Source organism: Doryrhamphus excisus, linkage group LG23, assembly GCF_037039965.1.
Source record: "Doryrhamphus excisus strain RoL-2023G ecotype Guam linkage group LG23, RoL_Dexc_Guam_v1.1, whole genome shotgun sequence".
NCBI lineage: Eukaryota > Metazoa > Chordata > Actinopteri > Syngnathiformes > Syngnathidae > Doryrhamphus > Doryrhamphus excisus.
In genome coordinates this window covers 3770001-3775000 of record NC_136379.1, presented here as the reverse complement: position 1 = coordinate 3775000, position 5000 = coordinate 3770001, and the positions used below count along the sequence as shown (strand labels likewise).

Below are 5000 nucleotides of genomic sequence, written 5' to 3'. Positions count from 1 at the left end.
GCAGAGGGCGCTGTTTGACACTTTTTGCTGGAGTCTAGTTTGGCCTGCGTCGCCTTCAAATAGGATCTTTTCAGTTGACCTGGCAGCTTACGGCCATACTACCCTGAAAACGTCCGATCTCGGAAGCTAAGGAGGGGCTGGCCTCGATAGTACTTGGATGGGAGACCGCCTGGGAATACCAGATGCTGTCAGCGTTTTATGGTTTCTGCTCTTGCCTGACAGCAGAGGGCGCTGTTTGACACTTTTTGCTGGAGTCTAGTTTGGCCTGCGTCACCTTTAAATAGGATCTTTTCAGTTGACCTGGCAGCTTACGGCCATACTACCCTGAAAATGCCCGATCTCGTCCGATCTCGGTAGCTAAGCAGGGGTGGGCCTGGTTAGTACTTGGATGGGAGACCGCCTGGGAATACCAGGTGCTGTAAGCTTTTTATGGTTTCTGCTCTTGCCTGACAGCAGAGGGCGCTGTTTGACACTTTTTGCTGGAGTCTAGTTTGGCCTGCGTCACCTTCAAATAGGATCTTTTCAGTTGAACTGGCAGCTTACGGCCATACTACCCTGAAAACGTCCGATCTCGAAAGCTAAGCAGGGGTGGGCCTGGTTAGTACTTGGATGGGAGACCGCCTGGGAATACCAGGTGCTGTAAGCTTTTTATGGTTTCTGCTCTTGCCTGACAGCAGAGGGCGCTGTTTGACACTTTTTGCTGGAGTCTAGTTTGGCCTGCGTCGCCTTCAAATAGGATCTTTTCACTTGACCTGGCAGCTTACGGCCATACTACCCTGAAAACGCCCGATCTCGTCCGATCTCGGAAGCTAAGCAGGGGCGGGCCTGGTTCATACTTTGATGGGAGACCGCCTGGGAATACCAGATGCTGTCAGCTTTTTATGGTTTCTGCTCTTGCCTGACAGCAGAGGGCGCTGTTTGACACTTTTTGCTGTAGTCTAGTTTGGCCTGCGTCACCTTTAAATAGGATCTTTTCAGTTGACCTGGCAGCTTACGGCCATACTACCCTGAAAACGCCCGATCTCGTCCGATCTCGGAAGCTAAGCAGGGGCGTGCCTGGTTAGTACTTGGATGGGAGACCGCCTGGCAATACCAGGTGCTGTAAGCTTTTTATGGTTTCTGCTCTTGCCTGACAGCAGATGGCGCTGTTTGACACTTTTTGCTGGAGTCTAGTTTGGCCAGCGTCGCCTTCAAATAGGATCTTTTCAGTTGACCTGGCAGCTTACGGCCATACTACCCTGAAAACGCCCGATCTCGTCCGATCTCGGAAGCGAAGCAGGGGCGGGCCTGGTTAGTAGTTGGATGGGAGACCGCCTGGGAATACCAGGTGCTGTAAGCTTTTTATGGTTTCTGCTCTTGCCTGACAGCAGAGGGCGCTGTTTGACACTTTTTGCTGGAGTCTAGTTTGGCCTGCGTCGCCTTTAAATAGGATCTTTTCAGTTGACCTGGCAGCTTACGTCCATACTACCCTGAAAACGCCCGATCGCGTCCGATCTCGGAAGCTAAGCAGGGGCGGGCCAGGTTAGTACTTGGATGGGAGACCGCCTGGGAATACCAGGTGCTGTACGCTTTTTATGGTTTCTGCTCTTGCCTGACAGCAGAGGGCGCTGTTTGACACTTTTTGCTGGAGTCTAGTTTGGCCTGCGTCGCCTTCAAATAGGATCTTTTCAGTTGACCAGGCAGCTTACGGCCATACTACCCTGAAAACGCCCGATCTCGTCAGATCTCGAAAGCTAAGCAGGGGCTGGCCTGGTTAGTACTTGGATGGGAGACCGCCTGGGAATACCAGGTGCTGTATGCTTTTTATGGTTTCTGCTCTTGCCTGACAGCAGAGGGCGCTGTTTGACACTTTTTGCTGGAGTCTAGTTTGGCCTGCGTCGCCTTCAAATAGGATCTTTTCAGTTGACCTGGCAGCTTACGGCCATACTACCCTGAAAACGTCCGATCTTGGAAGCTAAGGAGGGGCGGGCCTGGATAGTACTTGGATGGGAGACCGCCTGGGAATACCAGATGCTGTCAGCTTTTTATGGTTTCTGCTCTTGCCTGACAGCAGCGGATGCTGTTTGACACTTTTTGCTGGAGTCTAGTTTGGCCTGCGTCACCTTTAAATAGGATCTTTTCAGTTGACCTGGCAGCTTACGGCCATACTACCCTGAAAACGCCCGATCTCGTCCGATCTCGGAAGCTAAGCAGGGGCGGACCTGGTTAGTACTTGGGTGTGAGACCGCCTGGGAATACCAGGTGCTGTAAGCGTTTTATGGTTTCTGCTCTTGCCTGTCAGCAGAGGGCGCTGTTTGACACTTTTTGCTGGAGTCTAGTTTGGCCTGCGTCGCCTTCAAATAGGATCTTTTCAGTTGACCTGGCAGCTTACGGCCATACTACCCTGAAAACGCCCGATCTCGTCCGATCTTGGATGCTAAGCAGGGGCGGGCCTGGTTAGTACTTGGATGGGCGAGTGCCTGGGAATACCAGGTGCTGTAAGCTTTTTATGGTTTCTGCTCTTGCCTGACAGCAGAGGGCGCTGTTTGACACTTTTTGCTGGAGTCTAGTTTGGCCTGCGTCGCCTTCAAATAGGATCTTTTCAGTTGAACTGGCAACTTACGGCCATACTACCCTGAAAACGCCCGATCTCGTCCGATCGCGAAAGCTAAGCAGGGGCGGGCCTGGTTAGTACTTGGGTGGGAGACAGCCTTGGAATACCAGGTGCTGTAAGCTTTTTATGGTTTCTGCTCTTGCCTGACAGCAGAGGGCGCTGTTTGACACTTTTTGCTGGAGTCTAGTTTGGCCTGCGTTGCCTTCAAATAGGATCTTTTCAGTTGACCTGCCAGCTTACGGCCATACTACCCTGAAAACGCCCGATCTCGTCCGGTCTCGAAAGCTAAGAGGGGGTGGGCCTGGTTAGTACTTTGATGGGAGACCGCCTGAGAATACCAGGTGCTGTAAGCTTTTTATGGGTATTGCTCTTACCTGACAGCAGAGGGTGCTGTTTGACACTTTTTGCTGGAGTCTAGTTTGGCCTGCGTCGCCTTCAAATAGGATCTTTTCAGTAGACCTGGCAGCTTACGGCCATACTACCCTGAAAACGCCCGATCTCGTCAGATCTCGGAAGCTAAGCAGGGGCGGGCCTGGTTCGTACTTGAATGGGAGACCGCCTGGGAATACCAGGTGCTGTAAGCTTTTTATGGTTTCTGCTCTTGCCTGACAGCAGAGGGCGCTGTTTGACACTTTTTGCTGGAGTCTAGTTTTGCCTGCGTCGCCTTCAAATAGGATCTTTTCAGTTGACCTGGCAGCTTACGGCCATACTACCCTGAAAACGCCCGATCTCGTCCGATCTCGGAAGCTAAGCAGGGGCAGGCCTGGATAGTACTTGGATGGGAGACCGCCTGGGAATACCAGTCGCTGTAAGCTTTTTATGGTTTCTGCTCTTGCCTGACAGCAGAGGGCGCTGTTTGACACTTTTTGCTGGAGTCTAGTTTGGCCTGCGTCGCCTTCAAATAGGATCTTTTCAGTTGACCTGGCAGCTTACGGCCATACTACCCTGAAAACGCCTGATCTCGTCCGATCTCGGAAGCTAAGCAGGGGTGGGCCTGGTTAGTACTTGGATGGGAGACCGCCTGGGAATACCAGGTGCTGTAAGCTTTTTATGGTTTCTGCTCTTGCCTGACAGCAGAGGGCGCTGTTTGACACTTTTTGCTGGAGTCTAGTTTGGCCTGCGTCGCCTTTAAATAGGATCTTTTCAGTAGACCTGGCAGCTTACGGCCATACTACCCTGAAAACGCCCGATCTCGTCTGATCTCGGAAGCTAAGCAGGGGCATGCCTGGTTCGTACTTGGATGGGAGACCGCCTGGGAATACCAGGTGCTGGAAGCTTTTTATGGTTTCTGCTCTTGCCTGACAGTAGAGGGCGTGGTTGACACTTTTTGCTGGAGTCTAGTTTTGCCTGCGTCGCCTTTAAATAGGATCTTTTCAGTAGACCTGGCAGCTTACGGCCATACTACCCTGAAAACGCCCGATCTCGTCCGATCTCGGAAGCTAAGCAGGGGTGGGCCTGGTTAGTACTTGGATGGGAGACTGCCTGAGAATACCAGGTGCTGTAAGCTTTTTATGGTTTCTGCTCTTGCCTGACAGCAGAGGGCGCTGTTTGACACTTTTTGCTGGAGTCTAGTTTTGCCTGCGTCGCCTTCAAATAGGATCTTTTCAGTTGACCTGGCAGCTTACGGCCATACTACCCTGAAAACGCCCGATCTCGTATGATCTCGGAAGCTAAGCAGGGGCGGGCCTGGTTAGTACTTGGATGGGAGACCGCCTGGGAATACCAGGTGCTATATGCTTTTTATGGTTTCTGCTCTTGCCTGACAGCAGAGGGCGCTGTTTGACACTTTTTGCTGGAGTCTAGTTTGGCCTGCGTCGCCTTTAAATAGGATCTTTTCAGTTGACCTGGCAGCTTATGGCCATACTACCCTGAAAATGCCTGATCTCGTCCGATCTCGGAAGCTAAGCAGGGGCGGGCCTGGTTAGTACTTGGATGGGAGACCGCCTGGGAATACCAGGTGCTGTACGCTTTTTATGGTTTCTGCTCTTGCCTGACAGCAGAGGGCGCTGTTTGACACTTTTTGCTGGAGTCTAGTTTGGCCTGCGTTGCCTTTAAATATGATCTTTTCAGTTGACCTGGCAGCTTACGTCCATACTACCCTGAAAACGCCCGATCGCGTCCGATCTCGGAAGCTAAGCAGGGGCGGGCCTGGTTAGTACTTGGATGGGAGACCGCCTGGGAATACCAGGTGCTGTACGCTTTTTATGGTTTCTGCTCTTGCCTGACAGCAGAGGGCGCTGTTTGACACTTTTTGCTGGAGTCTAGTTTGGCCTGCGTCGCCTTCAAATAGGATCTTTTCAGTTGACCAGGCAGCTTACGGCCATACTACCCTGAAAACGCCCGATCTCGTCAGATCTCGAAAGCTAAGCAGGGGCTGGCCTGGTTAGTACTTGGATGGGAGACCGCC

General features: G+C 52.1%; 1 protein-coding gene, 18 non-coding genes and 3 pseudogenes across 19 annotated transcripts in view; all 22 read left to right on the top strand.

The window, feature by feature from the left end:
• Positions 1 to 5000, top strand: part of LOC131129485 (uncharacterized) — a 73700-nt gene that overhangs the window by 20761 nt on the left and 47939 nt on the right. The window lies entirely within an intron of this gene.
• Positions 307 to 425, top strand: LOC144895174 (5S ribosomal RNA). Its single transcript, XR_013625711.1, has one exon. It is a non-coding gene; the product is annotated as a 5S ribosomal RNA (ribosomal RNA).
• LOC144895145 (5S ribosomal RNA) lies at positions 538 to 646 on the top strand (annotated as a pseudogene).
• LOC144895092 (5S ribosomal RNA) lies at positions 759 to 877 on the top strand. The gene has a single exon (XR_013625695.1). It is a non-coding gene; the product is annotated as a 5S ribosomal RNA (ribosomal RNA).
• Positions 990 to 1108, top strand: LOC144895044 (5S ribosomal RNA). The gene has a single exon (XR_013625631.1). It is a non-coding gene; the product is annotated as a 5S ribosomal RNA (ribosomal RNA).
• On the top strand, positions 1221 to 1339 carry LOC144894960 (5S ribosomal RNA). Its single transcript, XR_013625526.1, has one exon. It is a non-coding gene; the product is annotated as a 5S ribosomal RNA (ribosomal RNA).
• Positions 1452 to 1570, top strand: LOC144895006 (5S ribosomal RNA). The gene has a single exon (XR_013625581.1). It is a non-coding gene; the product is annotated as a 5S ribosomal RNA (ribosomal RNA).
• On the top strand, positions 1683 to 1801 carry LOC144894997 (5S ribosomal RNA). The gene has a single exon (XR_013625571.1). It is a non-coding gene; the product is annotated as a 5S ribosomal RNA (ribosomal RNA).
• Positions 1914 to 2022, top strand: LOC144895210 (5S ribosomal RNA; annotated as a pseudogene).
• On the top strand, positions 2135 to 2253 carry LOC144895014 (5S ribosomal RNA). The gene has a single exon (XR_013625592.1). It is a non-coding gene; the product is annotated as a 5S ribosomal RNA (ribosomal RNA).
• Positions 2366 to 2484, top strand: LOC144895094 (5S ribosomal RNA). Its single transcript, XR_013625698.1, has one exon. It is a non-coding gene; the product is annotated as a 5S ribosomal RNA (ribosomal RNA).
• LOC144895139 (5S ribosomal RNA) lies at positions 2597 to 2715 on the top strand (annotated as a pseudogene).
• LOC144895046 (5S ribosomal RNA) lies at positions 2828 to 2946 on the top strand. Its single transcript, XR_013625634.1, has one exon. It is a non-coding gene; the product is annotated as a 5S ribosomal RNA (ribosomal RNA).
• On the top strand, positions 3059 to 3177 carry LOC144894964 (5S ribosomal RNA). Its single transcript, XR_013625531.1, has one exon. It is a non-coding gene; the product is annotated as a 5S ribosomal RNA (ribosomal RNA).
• Positions 3290 to 3408, top strand: LOC144894986 (5S ribosomal RNA). The gene has a single exon (XR_013625558.1). It is a non-coding gene; the product is annotated as a 5S ribosomal RNA (ribosomal RNA).
• LOC144894999 (5S ribosomal RNA) lies at positions 3521 to 3639 on the top strand. Its single transcript, XR_013625573.1, has one exon. It is a non-coding gene; the product is annotated as a 5S ribosomal RNA (ribosomal RNA).
• Positions 3752 to 3870, top strand: LOC144895062 (5S ribosomal RNA). Its single transcript, XR_013625653.1, has one exon. It is a non-coding gene; the product is annotated as a 5S ribosomal RNA (ribosomal RNA).
• Positions 3982 to 4100, top strand: LOC144895159 (5S ribosomal RNA). Its single transcript, XR_013625708.1, has one exon. It is a non-coding gene; the product is annotated as a 5S ribosomal RNA (ribosomal RNA).
• On the top strand, positions 4213 to 4331 carry LOC144895009 (5S ribosomal RNA). Its single transcript, XR_013625585.1, has one exon. It is a non-coding gene; the product is annotated as a 5S ribosomal RNA (ribosomal RNA).
• On the top strand, positions 4444 to 4562 carry LOC144895010 (5S ribosomal RNA). The gene has a single exon (XR_013625587.1). It is a non-coding gene; the product is annotated as a 5S ribosomal RNA (ribosomal RNA).
• Positions 4675 to 4793, top strand: LOC144895013 (5S ribosomal RNA). Its single transcript, XR_013625591.1, has one exon. It is a non-coding gene; the product is annotated as a 5S ribosomal RNA (ribosomal RNA).
• Positions 4906 to 5000, top strand: part of LOC144895004 (5S ribosomal RNA) — a 119-nt gene continuing 24 nt past the window's right edge. Inside the window, exon 1 of the ribosomal RNA XR_013625579.1 lies at positions 4906 to 5000. This exon is cut by the window's right edge and continues 24 nt beyond it. This is a non-coding gene — a ribosomal RNA (5S ribosomal RNA).